The 19,220-nt window shown below is 37.5% G+C and overlaps 1 protein-coding gene and 1 non-coding gene across 3 annotated transcripts in view; one reads left to right on the top strand and one right to left on the bottom strand.

Moving 5' to 3' along the window:
- SMAP1 (small ArfGAP 1) overlaps positions 1-19,220 on the bottom strand; it is a 141,817-nt gene that overhangs the window by 106,493 nt on the left and 16,104 nt on the right. The gene's annotated exons all lie outside the window — the stretch shown is intronic.
- LOC112319393 (small Cajal body-specific RNA 11) lies at positions 4,652-4,787 on the top strand. The gene has a single exon (XR_002976336.2). It is a non-coding gene; the product is annotated as a small Cajal body-specific RNA 11 (non-coding RNA).

The raw sequence follows: 19,220 nt of genomic DNA, 5'->3' as shown, positions 1-19,220 counted from the left end.
ATATAACTATTGTGAAAATACTGTAAAAGGACACATTTCAAAATGAAGTTGGAGCCACCATCCCAGAGGAATTACCTTGCATGTCTTACTCCTCAAACCCTCGGAATGTTTGAACTAGGCAAAATAACCTTCGGACTGGGGCACAGCAACATTGTATTCCAAACAGCAGTTTGTAAAGCTAACAAAAAAAGCAGACATCTTGACTATGAGGGCTCAAAATTAAGAACATGTTTCAGAATTAGCACCATCATGTATCAGTAAGTTAAAGAATAACTTAGCTTATTTGCACCTATAGAAATCCCTTCCTATTTATGGAATTATTTCCCTTCCCTTTCTCATAAATACCCCTTGCCTTGACCTCATCGTAATCAGTATACTATTTACATTTCTGCCAGAATCAATGCTTCCCAGACAGCTATTCTTTGATCTAAAATAAACATTTATTGCCCCTCACTCTAGCTTTTTATTTTTTAGGTTTACATTATTATCTTCAAAGACCCTAGGAAAAGTTTGTTTTAGTAAAAAGAAAAAGTTTTAAAGTAATTTTCTTTTCATGCCTTTTCTAATAATATGCTATAGTGGGCTCCATTTCTAACCCGTATGAAGGGACAGACACTGAAATTAGCCTACTGACTAAAAAAACTTAAAAACCAAACAAAATATTAGTATCTAAAACAACACTCCTGAAGATGTTACCAGACAGGCACAGGCCTGGAGCAGGTCTGCCTCAGGCCAGCCTGTAGTGTGTGAGTTCTTGAGTTCTTATAGGAAAGATTTCACAACACAAGTCCAGATGATTTTGAGAGTACGTTTATTAAGGCTGGGGACAGTGAGACAAAGGAAGGACTTCAAGTAGAAGTAGTAACAGGAGAGAGCCTAGTCAGTGTTCTGCTTTGGAATATTACAGGAAATGTTGCAGAAAAGGAAAGGAGTGAGCCAAAGTGGGGCTGCAATAGCTCATTCCCACCTTGGAGAAATGATCAGGGGGTAAGCCTGGTTACAGGTGCCACTGTCCACTGCTTTCCTGGCTCCAAGTTTCATGGGGACACTTAAGAGTTTAGGAGGAAGAAAAAAAGTTCATGCCTAGAAAGAGGCATGTGTGTGCTCTAAAGCAAGCCCGCCCTCAGTCCTTTTCCTGGAGGCTTTTTATCTTTTTTCTGCAGTGGGACTCTTAGGGAAGGGTTTCAATAGAATGTTGAAATGTACCTGTAGCTTTCCAGGTACATTTTTAATATGCTGATGCATCAAAATGACTGCATGGGGTAATTTGTTAATATTCTTTGGTCCGCTATACTGTGTTACTTTTATCTTGGGTCTGTCTGGCTTTTAATGGAGTTTTGTTACTTGTTCCCCTGACTTCATCTGTCCTTGGGTTTAGCTGGCACAAATGTCATTAATTGGGTCTCTGTTCTCCACTTCCCAGACCAGGGAGATTTAAGCTATGTACCCTTCGGTTAGGGAGGAAAGGTATAAACCATTTGCTCTAGAGTGTCCTTGGTTAGGGGAGATAAGTTCTTGCAATTCACCAGCTGGCTGTAAGATGCTCTATTTGGCCTTGTTTAATATTCTTGTCTCAAGTTTCCCCATTCCACTTGCCCAGGAATTTTTCTAGCTTCTTACTCTCCTTTCACATCCCTAATTTGAGGAGATGAAGCTGGGTGTCTACAGAGACCAAAGTGGCTAGATTTCATTAGGCAAAGTACAAGAGAGATGCACAGAGAATTCCTTAGATCTACAAAACATCATTAATACGCACAAGTGAAGAAAATACAGAAAGAATCACCTAAAACAATTAGAAGGAACAATCTTAAAGTTCAAAACAGTCAGGAATAGTGTCTGTGCCCATCAGCCAGACTAAAAATTGCATCCCATCATGAAGATGTAGTATTCAAAAGAATTTTTCCCTCACTAGTGGGAAAAATTAACTACAGTAAACACTGCTCTAGTTTCACCTAAAAAAACTTAAAAAGCAACATCTGGAAGAGTAGATGTTTCCAAATAACTGCACCAAAGAAAGAAAAAGTTCAAAGATATTTATAGAAATATGGAAAAAAAATCCAGAACCAGTAAGCAAAATTCACTGGTAAGAAAAACATGATCTATAAAAAAGGAGAAAAGCCAGTCAATTGAAACTGACCCAAATATTACATAATTATAGGATTAATAGGCAAGCACGGTAAAACCATTATTATCTGTGACTTCCATGTGTCCAAACAAGCTATAGAAAAGACTGAACAAGTTAAGGAGAGCAATGGAATAGGATACGATTATATGTATTATATATATTATATACACACACATATATATACACTACACACACATATATCCCATATCAAACTGCCTGATATTAAAAAAAAAAATACACTGGCTAGGATTAACAGAAGGTTAGATGATACAGAAATACAAAGATTAAAGAATCTGAAGACAAAGCAATAGCAACCATCCAAAATGAAACACAAAGACAAAAAAACAAACAGCTTCAGCGGCCTAATTCCCTGAATTAAAATGAGGTGATCAAAAAAAAGTACTTAAAGAAATAGTTGCAGAACTATTTCCAAATTATTGAAAAATATATGACTGCAGGACCAAGAATCTCAAAGAATACCAAACACAAGAAATATGAAGAAAATCATCTAAAGGTATACCATAATATAATTGCTCAAAACTAGGGATGAAGAGAAAAATCTTAAAAGCATCGGGGGGGGGGACATATTATGTACAAAGGAATAAATACAATGATAAATTTCTCATCAGAAACAATGCAAGGCAGCAGTCAGTGAAACAACATCTTAAAAGTACTGAAAGTAACATACTGTCCAGCTAGAACTGTTTACCATACTAAGATATCTTTCAGAAACAAAGGTGACATAAAGATCAGGACAGAAATCAATGATACAGAGAACAGGAAAACAACAAAGAAAGTCAATGAAAATAAAAGCTGATTATTTGAAAGTATCAGTACAAATGATAAACCTCTAGGCCAACTGATTAGGGAAAAAATTGAAAACAAATAATATCAGGAATGAGAGAAATGACATCACTACAGATTCTACAAGGACTAGAAAGATAGTAAAGGAATATTATATGAACAACTTTATGCTAGTAGTTCACCAGTTCCCTGAAGGACACAAATGAGATCTTTCCAGAAGGGAAAAATAACTTGAATAGCCTAATATCTATTAAAGAACCTGAAGCTATAGTTAAAAGCCTTCCAGCAAAGGAAAAAAACAAAAATAACAACTTCAGGCCCATGGTTTCAGGCCCACATGGCTTCCCCACTAGGGAAATCTACCAACTACCAAACAATTAAGGAATGATACAAATTCTGTATAAACTCTTCAGGAAACGGGGGGGGGGGGGGGGGGGGGGGGGGGAGATGGGTGGAAGGTGATTATTTCCCAATTCATTCTAATAAGCCAACAAAACCCTGATAACCAAAACCAGACAAAGTATCACAAGAAGTAAAACCTACAGATCATCACCCTCCATAAATATTTGCAAAAATTCTTAACAATGTTTTAGCAAATCCAAGGATATGTAAGAGATAATACATCATGACCAAGTGTGGTCTGTCCCAAGAATGCAGTTAGTTTAACAGGCAAAATCAATGTAATTCACTATGTTAAAAAATTTAAAAAGAAAAACTACATTATCTCAACAGATGCAGAAAGAGCATTTGATGAAATCCACATCCATTTTTTATTAAAAAAAAAACAACAAAACAAAACAACTAATAACAGACAGGAACTTCCTCGACTTGATAAAATCATCTATGAGAAACCTATAGCTGACATACTTAAGGTTGAAAAATCTGAATGCTTTCCCTTCAACATCACTAACAAGACAGAGTTTCCCAGACAAGAAAAAGCTGAAGGAGCTCACCACCACCAAACCAGTACTGGAACAAATGCTGCAGGGTCTTCTTTAAGATGGGAGGGGAATTTGGGGGATGGGTAAAAAAGGTGAAGGCATTAAGAAGTACAAATTGGTAGTTGCAGAATCCTCACAGGAATGTAAATTATAGCACAGGGAATAATCAATTACACTGCAATAACTATATATGGTGTCAGATGTGTACTACATTTATCATCGAGGTGATAACTTATATAATATCTAATCACTGAAACTAATATTGTATGTCAACTGTAATTGAAAAATAAGAAATTATTTAAAGGCATTTTAAAAATGAAAGACTAATAGATATTTCACTGAAGAAGATATTACAGTTGGCAAATAAGCACATGAGAAAAAATGTTCAACACCATTAGCCATTAGAGAAATGCAAATCAAAACCAGTATCACTATCACTACACACCTAACAAAACCTCTAAAATGAAAATAGTGACAACACCCAATATTGGCAAGAAACTTCTATTTTATGGAAGGTTCAAACTAGTGAAATATGGTTAGAAAAAAGGAAATTAAAAGCATCCAAATTGGAGAGGAAGTAAAAATAATCTTTTTTGAGGATGACAATCAGCTAGGTAGGAAGGCTGACAGGATCTACAAAAAAAGCTAATAAATAGCTGAGGTTAGCAAGGTTGCAGAAAAGATAAAGATGCAAAAGACTACTGTATTTCCGTATGCCAACAATTAGAAATTAAAATTTTAAAAATACCATTATAATAACACTTAAAAAAGCAACACAGACTTGTCCTGGCCTATGCTTTCTCTGCTCCCGTGCTCAGTTACAAGAGCAGAGTCTGGCAGGACACACAGCAATCCCTCTCAGTTTAAGATGACCATCCAGAGCATAGGGCTGGCTCCTAAAGGCAGAAGAGGACAATTAAGAAAAAAAAAAAAAAAAGCAACATAGATAAATTTGACAAAAGATAGATAAGACCTGTACACTGAAAACTATAAAATATCCAGAGAAATTAAATGAGATCTAAATAAATGAATATACTTTGCTCATGGATCAGAAGACTCTACAATATAAAAGATGTCTTTCCTAAATGGATATATAGGCTCAAAGCAATTCAATTAAAATCCCAGAATATTAATTTGTAGAAACTGACAAACTGCCTCCAAAATTTATATGGAAATTCAGGTGACTTGGAATACCAAAAACAACTTTCAAAAAAAATAACAAAGTTGAAGAACTTATACTACCTGATTTATAAAGTTACAGCAATAAAGACACTGTAACTGGATCACTCATATATTACTGGAAGAAATGTAAAATAATACAGCCATTCTGCAAAGGTTTGACAGTTTTAAGATTCTGAACATGCAATTACCGTTCAACCCAGCAAATGCACTACTGGGCACTTACCAGGGAAATAAAAACTTATGAGCAGACAAAAACCTGTACACAAATGTACAGCTTTATTTGTAATAGTCAAAAATTAGAAATGGCCCAGAAATCCTTCACCAGGTTAAACTATGATACACAGATACACACACACACCATAAAATTCTACTTATTAACAAAAAGGAAAGAACTATTAATATATGCAGCAACTTGGATAAATCTCCAAAGAATTACACTAAGTAATAAAGCCAACCTCAAAAGTTTCTTATGATTCCATTTATGTAACATATTTGAAAAGACAAAATTTTGGTGATGTGGAAAACAGCTGAGTGAGGAGGAGGGAAATGCGAGGAGGATGTGTGTGACTGTAAATGGCAACGAAAGAGATCGTAGTGGTTTTGGAGCCGTACTATATCCTGACCGTGATGGCAGACACATAAATCTACACGTGATAAAACTGTGTAGAACTAAACACACTTACATACACACACACACACATAAGTACAAGTAAAACTGTAGAAATCACAGTAAAACTGGTAGATCCCATCAATGTCAAAATCCTTGTTGTGATATTGCACTACTGTTTTTACAAGCTGTTTACCATTAGAGGAAGCTGCGTAAAGTGTTTATTTTTTTTAATCAACCAACAAATATTAAACTATAATTCACACTCTTATAAAGTCTTTGCTTCTCTGCATATGCTCTGATTTATGTCTATCTACCCTAAACATGCATCAAAAAGAGAAAGAAGCTATTACCTCAATTAAATTAAATATTTTTAACTTAACTTTAATCTTCAGAGAATAAAACACTAGGAATGTTCAATGTTCTACATTGAGAAAACTGTAATCACCTAACAATAATTATATATAAGGTACAGTAAATTACACAGTAACAAAAAAAATCTTAACTAAAATCCTTCTAAATAGATTATCTTAGTTAATTGGGGCTCTTTATTAATAAACTTTATGTGAGAAAGGTACACAGAAAAGAAATTCATTGCAAATTTAAGAACAATGATTACTTCATGAAAATGATAATCCTTATTACATAAAATTTAAAAATAAGAACAGCACTGTCAATTGAACTTTCTGTGATATTCTTTAATCTGCCACAGTCGCTACTTGCCACATGTAACTATTACACCTTGGTATGTGGCTAGTGTAACAAAGGAACTGAATATTTAACATTAGTTAAATAGCCACAAATGACTACTGGCTACCACACTGAACAGAGAAGATCTGGAACTTAGAGAGAAATTCAAAACCACAAATGCACAATGTATAACAATCATTAGTGTAGTAAGTCAGTATTTCTCACTTATGACCTTTACGACAGAATAATTAACTTGTCGGCCTGCCCAAAAAAAGACATATTCCTTTCAAACAATACAGGTATTTTTCCAAATTAAATTTTATAGCCATTCTAAAATATTATAGAGTATTATTTAATTCAAAGAAGTTACTGAAGGTAATGGGTTAAGAGCAATAATGCATTCTCACCAGCAGAGGGCAGATATGTTATAAACACCACAAGCAATTTCATTTGGTTAAGTCCAAGACACTAACTAGTACATTCACTTTCACAAAAGTAATTGTACTTCTTGAAAGAGAGAAAAATGCTAAAAATTAATGTATATTTTTCAAAAATAAACTGACCAGTCTCCCCAGAACCAGGTTTTGTAATTTGACTAGTTTATTTAAGAGTTAACTATAAAAACAAAACAAAATAACCCTGGCAAACAAAATGTCCTCAAGCCTTATTTTTAAGACCATTGATATATATATGTATTGTTTATATATATAAACAATACTCCTTGAGCTGCAAAATAAATTCTAAAAAATTTTCCTCACAGAGTATAAAAGTTTTCAGAATCCCATGGGGAAATAAAGCATTCATTTCAAAAGTAAACTAACTGTAGAAAACAAAACAAGCACTGAAATGTGGCAAAGGAGCTAAAAAATGGCAAAGGTTGGCCTGAGAAAAACTTGGGACTGGTGCCAACATACTGAAGATTCTTTGACTCTGCACAGCAGTTAGAAAACAGGCTCTGGAGCAGTTTGGGTTCAATTCTACAACAGAAAATAGTTTTAATGTCTACCAAATAAAATGCCCTTTTCTAGTCCCTTTTACCACCCTTCTGCATTTAATTTTCCCAACTACATCCATTTCTTACAACCCTATTCTCCTGGGGCTTCTGTGTTCTGGTTATCCTTGCAGTCTTACAGGCCCCATTCAGTTCCTCCAATGATTTCACTTTTGCTGCTGCCTCCCTACAGTCCTGGTCAGTGACCCTCCAATTTACAAGGGTCTAATCCACTCATGGCTTTGGCAAACATTTCCATGCAGATGACGCCCAAATCAACAATCACCCCCTTGTCTAGCCCCTTCCCTAAATTTCTGCCTGGCACCGAGATGCCACTGAGTGAGCTTGTGCACTGTGTGGCCATTGCATTCAAAATGGCTGAGCAAGTAGAGCAACGAATCCGCATCAAATTTGGTGCTCAGCTTGAACATTCCTCTGCAGAAACTATTCCGATGATTCAGAAGGCCGCAGCTATGGGCAAGTAGTGATTGGTGGCTTCATCATGACAAAGTGCCTGTCTCATGCAGATGTGACTCAGCCCCCTACAGCCCAGATATGGTGCCCTGCGACTTCCAGCTTTTCCCAAAACTTAAATCACATTTGAAAGGGAAGAGATTTCAGACTGTCGATGAGATTCAGGAAAATACAAGGCCGCTGAAGGCAACTGTGAAACTGTGTTACTAGGTCCCAAGGTGCCTACTTTGAAGGGGACTGAGGCGTCACTGTCCTATGTACAATGTTTCTTGTATCCTCTTCAAGAAATGTCTCTATTTTTCATATTACATGGCTGCGTACCTTCTGGACAGACCTCGTATGCACTAACCTGTTTACCAGCTTCTCCCTACCTAGAATAACTTTGTCAATCTTCTCCTTTATCTTTGATTCTAGTCTTCCTCAAAAACTACCTCTTGCATTAAAAGCCTTCCCTAATTCCTGCTCTTGGTGACTTTAACTTTCTCTGGACTTCTGAAACACCGCATTTGCACTATTCTTTCCACACAGGTATCCAGAATGTACTCTACGCTTATGGCCTGTCTCTTTAAAGTCAAGATTCCCGAAGGGATGGGGCAAGGGCTTCTGCTGCATACCTCTTAGAATGCCCACTCCAGTGGAACAGCAGATAGAGAGTAAAATATAAATATTACACATACACATACACATAGGAGAGAGAGAAAGATAACTACCTTGTTTTCTTGAGCCTTCCAAAAAGTATTCTCGTATGGATCTAGTGTCAAAAGTCTGCTCAGTTACATTGTTTACCAAACAAACTATAATTCACAAATGCCTCCTGCAAAGTAATAACTGAGTGCTTAAAAAAAGAACAGCCTGACATAATTATCAAAGCCTCTTTTGTGCCAGACATTACTTCACAAGCTGTTAATCCTCACAAGCCTGTAGCACAGGTATGCCTGTTTTACATGTATTAACATTGGGGCTTAGAAAGTTTAAATAACACACTCCTACCACAAGGAAGAAAAAAAGGGAAAGAGGAGAGGGTGCGGGGGAAAGAAAAGAAAGAAATCAGAGCCAACAATGGGAAAACTGAGGTTTTTAACCCAGAGCAGTCAGCCTTCAAAGACCATGCTTTGCGCTACAGAACCAGTATCTCAAAGATAACAGCAGAGCAACAGATCTGCCAACCCACAATCAAATGGGGGGGGGGGGGGGCCTGGGGGAGAATAATGTAGAATAAGATATTATATACCATATAACCCTATTTTATTATGTTTCTCCCTTAAACTTGTGAAGGAAAAATATGTAAATAAATTCAAAATATCATAAAGACACTGAAAACTTAGAAGGTTCGTTAGGAACTAATCAACTCTACAAATACAGCATTCCCCTGCTATTTTTCATATGTTGATTTACTTGGCAAAGAAGTTACGCTATGGTGATCACTTAAGAATCAGAATGGTACAAGATAAAAGGAGAAAATGAAAAAAAGTTTAATTTTAACAATCAATAATCCTTGTTTGCCCTGACTGTCCTAACGTTTAAGCCTTGTCAAACCTACTTCTTACTTTGTCCAGATGATTTAACTTCATCCAAAATTGACTTTAAAAGTTCAGAGTTTAAGCAAGCATATTACAGGTTTCCTTTATTTTGTTAACTCTTTCACAAATATTCTATGCTTTGTATTCGCAAAATTTCTCTCTCCAGCCCAAAGATATTCAATATTTACAAGTAACTCTCTCTTTTAAACAATTCCTGACACTATTCACAGATTTCATGAGATAACATTTGCTCCTAGGTAACACCTCAAACACCAACAGAACTCCAAGTTGTGAAACATGTTTACAGCATTGCCAAATCTGTGTTTAAATAAACTGGTTAAGTAAATACTTAAAATGTAATCATTCCTCACTCTGATTACTATTCTTTTTCTTAATATCCTGCCATTACACAGAGGTTTGGTTAAGTATAAAAACTCAGAATTTATCTTCCTTCTCGTTGTGTACATGGCTGAATGTAAAGCAAATGAAAAACAATTTTAAAGTTTAAAGTTACCTTTTATAAAGGTCAAAGATAACACATTTATTTGTGGACTCCCAAACAACTGACAGGTTTCCACACAACTTTGGTTCACGCCCACGTTCTCTCACAGGGACACAGCTTTAAGCAAGTAACTTAACCTCTCTTGATCTGTTTCCTCTCTCTAATAGGAGATCAGACCAGATCCCATGACAGGTCTCTTTTTATCTCTAAATTTTCTATCACTTCATAGTTATAAAAAAATGTAGTCAGAAACTGAAAATCTGCCCAAAGTGCTCAAACATCACTTATTCTTGAGTTTACAGAATCTAGGACTGAATGGTGTGGCCTACAACCACTCAAAAGCAGCATTGTCTGCAATATGATGTTATAGCCCAATGACTGGTCAAGAGAAAAATGTGAAAAAGATAGCCAAGCCTTGCCTCCAAAATGAAGGGGCAAATAGAAATGACCAATAAGCACACCAAAGAGTATCAAGAAAATACAAAATGTGATGTTATACCATTTGCACCAACTACATTAAGGAAACTTTTCAAAGACATGAATACCGAGTGACAGGTTCGGTACACAGGGTCAGCCAGTCTTCACACACTAGTGGTGGGAAGGAGAACCGGCCCCAAATCCTAGGAGTGTGAATCAAACAAGCATGCTCTATCACATACCTTTCACGTAGGAGACTTTATTCTGAGGAAATAGTTGTGTGTACATGAAGCTTTGACAGTAGTACTGTTTGTAACCATAAAAATCAGACAGCAATGCCCACCAATGAGGAGACAGATTCACTTAAAATACTTTTAAATTTTTTCAAAATACTATTTCAAGTACTCTGTGCAGAGAATAACCTTAAATTCCCTAAAATGAATGCCCTGCTATACTTATTCTTAGCAAATGACCTTATCACCTAACTGTGCCCTCACATTTCAGACCCCTCTCGTTCTCCTTTCTATAACCTGACCCACCTTCTTCCCTTTTTCTCCTGTCCAAAGCTATCCGCTTCATCTGTTTTAAAATCAAATGTTCCTCTAAATCTTGCATTAATATTAATATGTTAACTATTTATGCCATACTTCCTTCTTAAAGAACTTGCCTGACCTTGGCCATGGAAAAGAAACTCCTACTTGCTGCTCCTGCAGCCTTTCTGCCTCCAAGCCAAAATGACCAAGGTGGGCCTATGGTCCAGGATGAGCCAGGTCATCTATCCAGGTATATGGAATGTGATCCCCCAAAAAGAGACAACCACCTGTAGAAAGCCAAACATTAGGCCATATAGACTTTGGAGCTAATTAAGTATTTAGGCAAGTGAATGAATAAGTAAGGAAGGTAGGAAAGAATAAAGCAGGTAAGAGTCCCTTCAAGACCAAGAGATACAGAGAGAGCCACAGACAGACAGACACACACACACACACACACAATGGCTGCCTGGGGACTTTCTAGTTCTTCCAAGGTCTAGTTGTGGATGTTCTGTGCATTCTGATGTGATTAGCTAAGTGAGATGCCATGGCAGATGTTGCTCATTTGATCACACAACCTCTAGTCCACCCTTTTTCTGGTGTGCCTTCTTGTATTCAAAGAAGAAAAAGTTAAAAGCTCTATTTCTGATTCCTTTGTAGTCCGAGTTCTCAATGAGAATTAGTTTACATCACTTAGAGGCACTCATGCAGTATTTAAAAGCAAATGTGAGATGGAGATTATCTTCCTGCCTTGGCTGTTTTCTGCAGGAAGATCACGGAATGGCTAGTCTCCAGCTTCTTGTGTGAAGAAGCAGTTTGACAAGGATAGTGGCTAGACCCCACATTCCAATACCCAGTCACCAGCTTATACACACTGTAAAACAGCCGAGGCTTTCTAATCCCTGCATCGCAACTAATTTGGTGTTGGTGTTTTCTTACCTCAGCAGCTCCAGTGGTAGCCTCAGGGCTAGTGTCTCCCTGGTGGGTCAGTTCTGCTGTGACCTGGGGGGAGTCAGTCCTGGAGGCTCAGCCTGAAGCCTACTCTTCAATTCCTACCAAGGCTTTCATAAGCACGTCATTTCCTGTATTAAAACATTTCTGTTAACAAACCTAGAGTGTTCTGTTTTCTGTGCTGAAGCTCTACTAAAACAACCTTTTGTATTTTTTGTAAAAATACAAAAAGAATGTATGGTTATAATATTCAAAGCACAGGCTTTTACAAATCTGACTAAACAAAGTTTTTACATAAGTTAACAAAGTTAGGAAAAGAGAAATATTGGGTGAAGTCTACTTTCCAGAAAGAGAATCACTAAAGTCATAGTCACTTTTAAAATATTCTTTTTTTTTTTATTGTTATGCAATTACAGTTGTATGCCTTTTCTCCCCATCCCTCTACCCCACCCCACACTTTTAAAATATTCTTAAAACCACTGAGATAAATCAGCTTTTTATATTATCACTTGTAATGTGGTTATGTATCATATGCAGATAATGTCTTAAACTGGCAATATACATTGTTCTTGTGCCAAGCATTCTTCTCCCCCTCCTAAGTCGCTTATTCATTTTACAAATATTTACCCAGCATCTATGTGCCAATAAGTATTCTAGGCACTGAACAAAAAAAAACAAAAGTCCCTGGCTTCTTACATTCTAGAAAAGACAGATAATTTAATAAAATTAAGTATTTACTATATTTGAGTGAGGACCTAACCTAGATGAGAAGGCCCTGATATGCACATGTATGGAAGAGTAACACTACAGGGATAGGGAACAGCAAGATGAAAGTGCTGAGGCAGAGGCCTGATCAGTATATTCATGAGCAAGAAGAGCAGTGTGGACCACTGTAAACAAAGCTTTGGCTTTTACTCTGACACAAAAGTAATGGAGGGTTTTGGGTACAGCAATGACACGATCTAACTGATCTGACTTGACTTTTTTTAAAGATCACTTGGGCAGTTGTGTTAGAATAGACCACAACAGACAAGAAAAAGCTGGCAGATGAACTGGGAGATGACTGCAGCCAACATGGGACAATTCCAAAGTTCTGGCCAGATCAAAAGGGCAGAGAAAGACAGGTAAAGACCGTCTAGAGAGCAGTCTTAGAGGAAGAAGATAAAGAATTCAGTTATGACATGTTAATCTAGAGCTGTTGAATGAACAGCCACATGCAATTAGATGTACCAGTATGGGATTCTGGAATGAGATTCTTTTGGCCTGAAGATACCTATCTGGGAGCTGACTTACAGTCAACAGTTAAAAGCAAGAGACTGAATGATATTGGCAAAGGAGTGAATGCAAACAGAAGCAAAAAGAGATTCAAGAACTGAGTCATGTGGAACAAGCCTCTCTCCTCTTCTGATAAAAAAAAAAAAAAAAAAGCCAATCCCCAATGCTGTTTTACTTAAATTAATTCTAGTTCTGTTTCTATCCCCTATAACGGAAAAGTCCTAAATCATACAGAAAGCTCAGAGTTGGGATTCATATATCATATACAACATCAATTCATACAGCAATTACCAATTGTGCGCTACACATAACAGGTGCTCAGCAAATATCTGAATACTTATAACGTATCTCCTGGATAAAATCCAAGAGAGTGATTAGCATTAGAGATTCTGGTGTATGTATTTTCACAGTCTGCAGCAGTTCTTTTCAATGTATTCTTTTAAGTATATTTTATTGATTATGCTATTACAGTTGTCCCTTTTTTTTTTTTCTCCCTTTTATCTCCCTCCGCCCTGCACCTGTACTCCCTCCAGCATTCCCTCCCCTTAGTTCATGTCCATGAGTCGTACATGTAAGTTCTTTGGTTTCTCAATTTCCTATACTATTCTTAACCTCCCCCTCTCTATTCTGCATTACCATTTATGTTTCTTACTCCCTGTATCTTTTCCTCCAATCTCCCCCCATCCCCTCCCTGCTGATAACCTTCCGTGTGATCTCCATTTCTGTGATTCTGTTCCTGCTCTAGCTGTTTGCTTAGTTTTTTGTTTTGTTTTGTTTTGGGTTCAGTTGTTCATAGTTGTGAGTTTGTTGTCATTTTTACTGTTCATAGTTTTCACCTTTTTCTTAGATAAGTCCCTTTCGCATTTCATATAATAAGGGCTTGGTGATGATGATCTCCTTTAACTTTACCTTATCTGGGAAGTACTTTATCTATCCTTCCATCCTCAATTACAGCTTTGCTGGATACAATAGTGTAGGTTGTAGATCCTTGCTTTTCATGACTTTGAATACTTTCCAGCACCTTCTTGCCTATAAGGTTTCTTTTGAGAAAGCAGCTGATAGTATTATGGGCACTCCTTTGTAGGCAACTCTCTTCTTTTCTCTTGCTGCTTTTAAGATTCTCTCTTTTAATCTTGGATAATTTAATTATGATGTGTCTTGGTGTGTTCCTCCTTGGGTCCAATTTCTTTGGAACTTTCTGGGCTTCCTGGACTTCCTGGAAGTCTATTTCCTTTGCCAGATTGGGGAAGTTTTCCTTTTTTGTTCAAATAACTTTTTAATTTCTTATGCTTCCTCTTCTCCTTCTGGCACCCCTATAACTCAGATGCTGGAATGTTTAAAGTTGTCCCGGAGATTCCTGAGCCTCTCCTCATTTTTTTGAATTCTTGTTTCTTCATTCTGTGCTGGTTGAATGTTTATTTCTTCCTTCTGTTCCAAATCTTTTGAGTCCCAGTTCCTTCCCTTCACTGTTGGTTCCCTATATATTTTTCTTTATTTCACTTTGTACAGCCTTCACTTCTTCCTTTAGTTTGCAATTGAGCTCAATCATTTCCGAGAGTATCCTGATTACCAGTGTTTTGAACTCTACATCTGATAGTTTGGCTATTTCCTTGTCGCTTAGTTTTTTTTCTGGAGTTTTGGTCTGTTCTTTCATTTGGGCCATATTGCTTTGTCTCAGCGCACCTGTTATATTGTAAGGGGCAGAGCCTTAAGTATTCACCAGGGAGGGGCAACCCACTTAGCTGCACTGTGGTGCTGTATGTGGGGGAGGGGTCAGAGAGGGAACAATGCCTCTTGCTTCGCTCTTGCCGGCTTTCAGTCGATTTCCCTCAATTTCCACAAGCAAATTGTGCCCTTTCAGGTGCCGATTCCCGGGTGAGTAGGCTTGTGCACACTCTAGGATCTTGTTGGCCCCTCCAACAGACTCTCCTGTGTGAGACTGGGACTTTCTCCTGCTGCCACGACCGCCCCAGATTTTTACAGCCAAAGGTTTTGAGGCTTTAGTTTCCCATGCTGAAACACTGGGATGCTTGGTCTGTCTCACTCCCTAGTTGTTCCTCACACTAATGTGGGATATCCCGGTCCGCCTGCCCCGGCCTCACCCACCCCTGCGCCTTGTTGCGCCCCTGCCTTATTGCGAGTCCTCTCTGCCACAGCTTCTTGTCTCCGCCTCTCCTACCAGTCTGGATGAATGTTTCTTGAACTCTTTGGTGTTGGACTTCCATACAGTTAGATTTCCTGACAGTTCTGGTTGTTTTTTGTTTTTAAATTGGCTGTTATCCTTCTTTTGGTTGTGCAAGGAAGTGAAGCGTATCTACCTACAACTCCATCTTGGCAGGAACTTTTTTCCAATGTATTCTTGAAAAACAGGGTGATGGAGATGTAAAATTAGAACATTCATTACAACAATTTTCAAATGCTTTTTAAACAAAAGCTAAGCAGCACTAAAACAGCTCTATGACAATTCTTTTTCTGACCAGCATTCTAAAATGATTACAGGCCAACAGCTAATTTACTCCTTAATCACACTATCTTTGCAGTAATTGTTTACTTGAAGTTTTAAACTTCTTTTTGGTTTGTTTATGCAAACTCTGAACATATTCACAACAGGTGATACACACTCAGCCCTCTGTATCCACAGGTTCTGCGGACTCAACCACCCACAGATGAAAAATATTCCCCTCAAAAGTGCTATGCTGTTGCTGACATGCACTGTGTAGTTAGGCCTACAATGGCTGCATCCCTACTGAGCATGTACAGACTTTATTTTTCTTGTCATTATTCCCTTAACAGTACCGTATAACAACTATTTGCATAGTATTTACATTGTATTAAGTATTATAAGTCATCTAAAGATAACTTAAAGTATAAGGGAGGATGTGCATTGGTTATATACAAATACTACATGACTTTATATAAGGGACTTAAGAATCCACAATCTTTGGTATCCACAGGGGAGTCCTGGAACCAATCCCCCTCAGGTACTGAAAGAGAGCGGTATGTTAAACAATAATCATTTACTAATGAACAAAATGAACTAACAAGCAAAAAAGAGACAGACTCATAAACAGCAGGCTGACAGCTGTCGGGGGCTGGGAGGAGAGGGGGAGTGGGCACTGGGGGTATGGAATGACTGAGCAAAAATGGGAAAAAAAAAAGAGGAAAAACTCATGGACATGGACAACAGTGTGGTGATTGCCAGGGGGTGGGGGGAGGTGGAGGAGGGTTTAAGGGGGATAAATGGTGATAGAAGGAGACTTGACTTGGGGTAGTGAATACACAATACAGTGTAAGATGATATATTGTGGGATTGTGCACCTGAAACCTGTATAATTTTGTTAACCAGTGTAACCCAAATAAATTCTATAAAAAGAAAAATAAATAAAATATGGATATGTGAAAAAACAAAAAGAAAAAATAAAACATCGATGTGTTGTTATTAGTTAGGAAATAAAATAATTATATCTAAAAAAATAGTCATTCAGTATAACATTACAGGAAATGTACAGATATATACTGTTAGTTGAGACTAGTTAATTAATGCTATTCTTCTAACTGGGGGGGAAAAAAACTGCAGACCAAGGTGAACTGAACACTTTTTAAGTCCAGAAGGGTCCTTCCCCTTGTTAGTAACTGGTTTGAATTTGTTCCTTAGACACAAAAGCTAGACATTCTTAATTATTTTTTAAGATTTTGTTTATTTATTTTTAGAGTGAGGGGAAGGGAGAGAGAAAGAGAGGGAAAGAAACATTGATGTGTGACTGCCTCTTGCTCACCCCCTACTGGGAAGCCAGGCACGTGTCCTGACTGGGAATCGAACCTGACACCCTTTGGTTCACAAGTCAGTGCTCAATCCACTGAGCCACAAGAGCCAGAGCGAAATTCTTAATTTCTATTATCAAAATTTTCAAATACAGAAAGGACAGAAAGAATTGTATAGTGAATACCCATACGTCCACTGCCTAGAATCAACAACTATTATTCTGTCACATCCTTTTTTTACGAGATATGTTGAAATATAAGGCGATTTCATGTATCAAAATATCATCCCTCCATACTTTAGTATGAATCTCAAAACAATATGAACTTTCTCCCCATAATCACAATATCATTCTCACACCTACAAAATTCATAAGTTTTCGATGTCACCTAATATTCAGTACATATTCTATTTCCCACAATTGTGCTTCCCCCATTTTTTTAATCAAAGGCTTCTCAAAAATGTATCCTCTCACCCTAGCCGGTGTGGCTCATTTGGTTGGAGTGTCCTCCCATAACCAAAGGGTTGTGGGTTCGATTCCTGGTCAGGGCACATACCTAGGTTTTGGGTTCAGTCCCTGGTCATGGAGTGTACAGGAGGCAACCAATTGATGCTCCTGTCTCTCATTGAAGTTTCTCTCTCTCCCTTCCTCTCTCTCTAAAAGAGCAATGAAAAAAATGTCCTCAGGTGAGGATTAAAAAAATAAATGTACCTTCTCAAGGACCATGTGCTGTGTTTGGTTATGTCTCTTAAGTTCCTTTGAAGTTAGAGGAGTCCCCTCTCCCAACTTTTTTCATATCACCGACTTAGTAAAGAGATATGTGTATTAAACACATTTATATAATACACTTAATATTAAGAATTACAACCTCCAGTTACAATATTTTCAGGGGCATAAACACATACAAAATGAAACTGATCAGTATAATGCTCCTTCCTTTGTGTGAGTCCTAAAAATAATTTAAATACAAATATTCAAGATGTACCATAAAGATTAAAGCTCAAATGAGTGGGTCTGGTCTAAAGATCTGTCCCTTGACCTGACTGCTGTGTCTCAGTTGGCTGGGCACATGCCTGGGGTCAGTACCCAATTGAGGTGTGCGCGAGAGGCGACCAATCAATGTTTCTCTCTCACATTGATGTTTCTCTCCCTTTCTCCCTCTCTAAAAATAAATAAATAAAATCTTTTTTAAAAAATCTGTTCCTTAGCTTTGTATTTACAATATTAATGGTATTAACAGTAATATTATTTGGGACTGATACTCTCCTTTACAAAAACTTCATAACCTTTTAAACTAAAAGAATTTAGTATAGCTTTGGCCTGCTCAGATCGTTCATATAGCTTAGATGTTCAATCTGAAGATAGTATCTTTAGCCATTTATATATTAAGTTATCTATGTGTGTGTTTTATATATTCATTTAAACATTGACATATTTTTCACAAGGTGTGGGCTGGTAGCCTATTACCATACTTCAGATATTTGATGAACATTTTCACTGTGAAATTTAAGAACATCAACTTTTTTTTTCCCCGTATGCCTTGTCATTTTTTTCTTGATAGCAGGACATGATGTACCAGGTAAAAGTAACTGCTGTAAACAGGCCTTTAGCAATGTGGTGGTGAGGTACTGGGGAGGGGAAAGCATTCCAGGGTTGTATGATCAGCTCTCAGTCTTTCAGTGAGCCTCTGCCTCTGGACGGTAAGCTTCACAAATGTTTTACCCCCTTCGGTGGGGCAGGATGACTACAGGAGGCTGGAGTTAGGTATTTCCTTTCCTCTGGGTCACATAAGTTCTAGTTAAATCGTTTCTTCTAAGGGCAGACCTTGCTAAGAACAGAATACTGTGGTGTATTTTAAAATGGTTCCCTTTCCCCTTCCTCTGCCAGAGCACTATGAGATATTTCTCCTGTATTCACTGAGTGGAGCTACTGGAGGTAAACTCATAGAAGTATGTCGACTCTCCCCATGACTGAGTACCCCTGGAGATTCTGGCTCAGATCTGTCTACATTGAGCCTCCAGCAATTTGTGAATTGCAGTTCAGGTTTTCCTACTCCAGTACTGGTTCCCACAGTTGTGATTCATGTTGTGATTCTCTAAGTATATTCTCCTGTCTCTCCAATTTTGAGGACATGGGTTTGCCCTGTGACCTCATTTCTCTAACAGAGCTGAGAAGAGACGTTGATTTTTCAGGCTGCTCAGCTTTTTGCTTGTTGTTAGGAAGAACTGGAGACTTGAAGCCAGGCTGGAAACAGGAAGTCCCATCAATTTTTTTTTTTAACTAGACATTTATTTTAGCTTTAAAAAGAAAAATTTTTTCCTATTGTTTGCAAGCATACATAAACAAGTTAAAACCAGTTAAAACTATAATTGCCTGAATTCGGGATGTGAAATAAAAGCTCCCAAAAAGAAGGCAATCACCTCAAAGGCTTGTCTCATCTATGAAAGTGA

This window comes from Desmodus rotundus, chromosome 11, assembly GCF_022682495.2.
Source record: "Desmodus rotundus isolate HL8 chromosome 11, HLdesRot8A.1, whole genome shotgun sequence".
Classification (NCBI taxonomy): Eukaryota; Metazoa; Chordata; class Mammalia; order Chiroptera; family Phyllostomidae; genus Desmodus; species Desmodus rotundus.
This window is presented reverse-complemented; position numbering and strand designations above follow the sequence as displayed.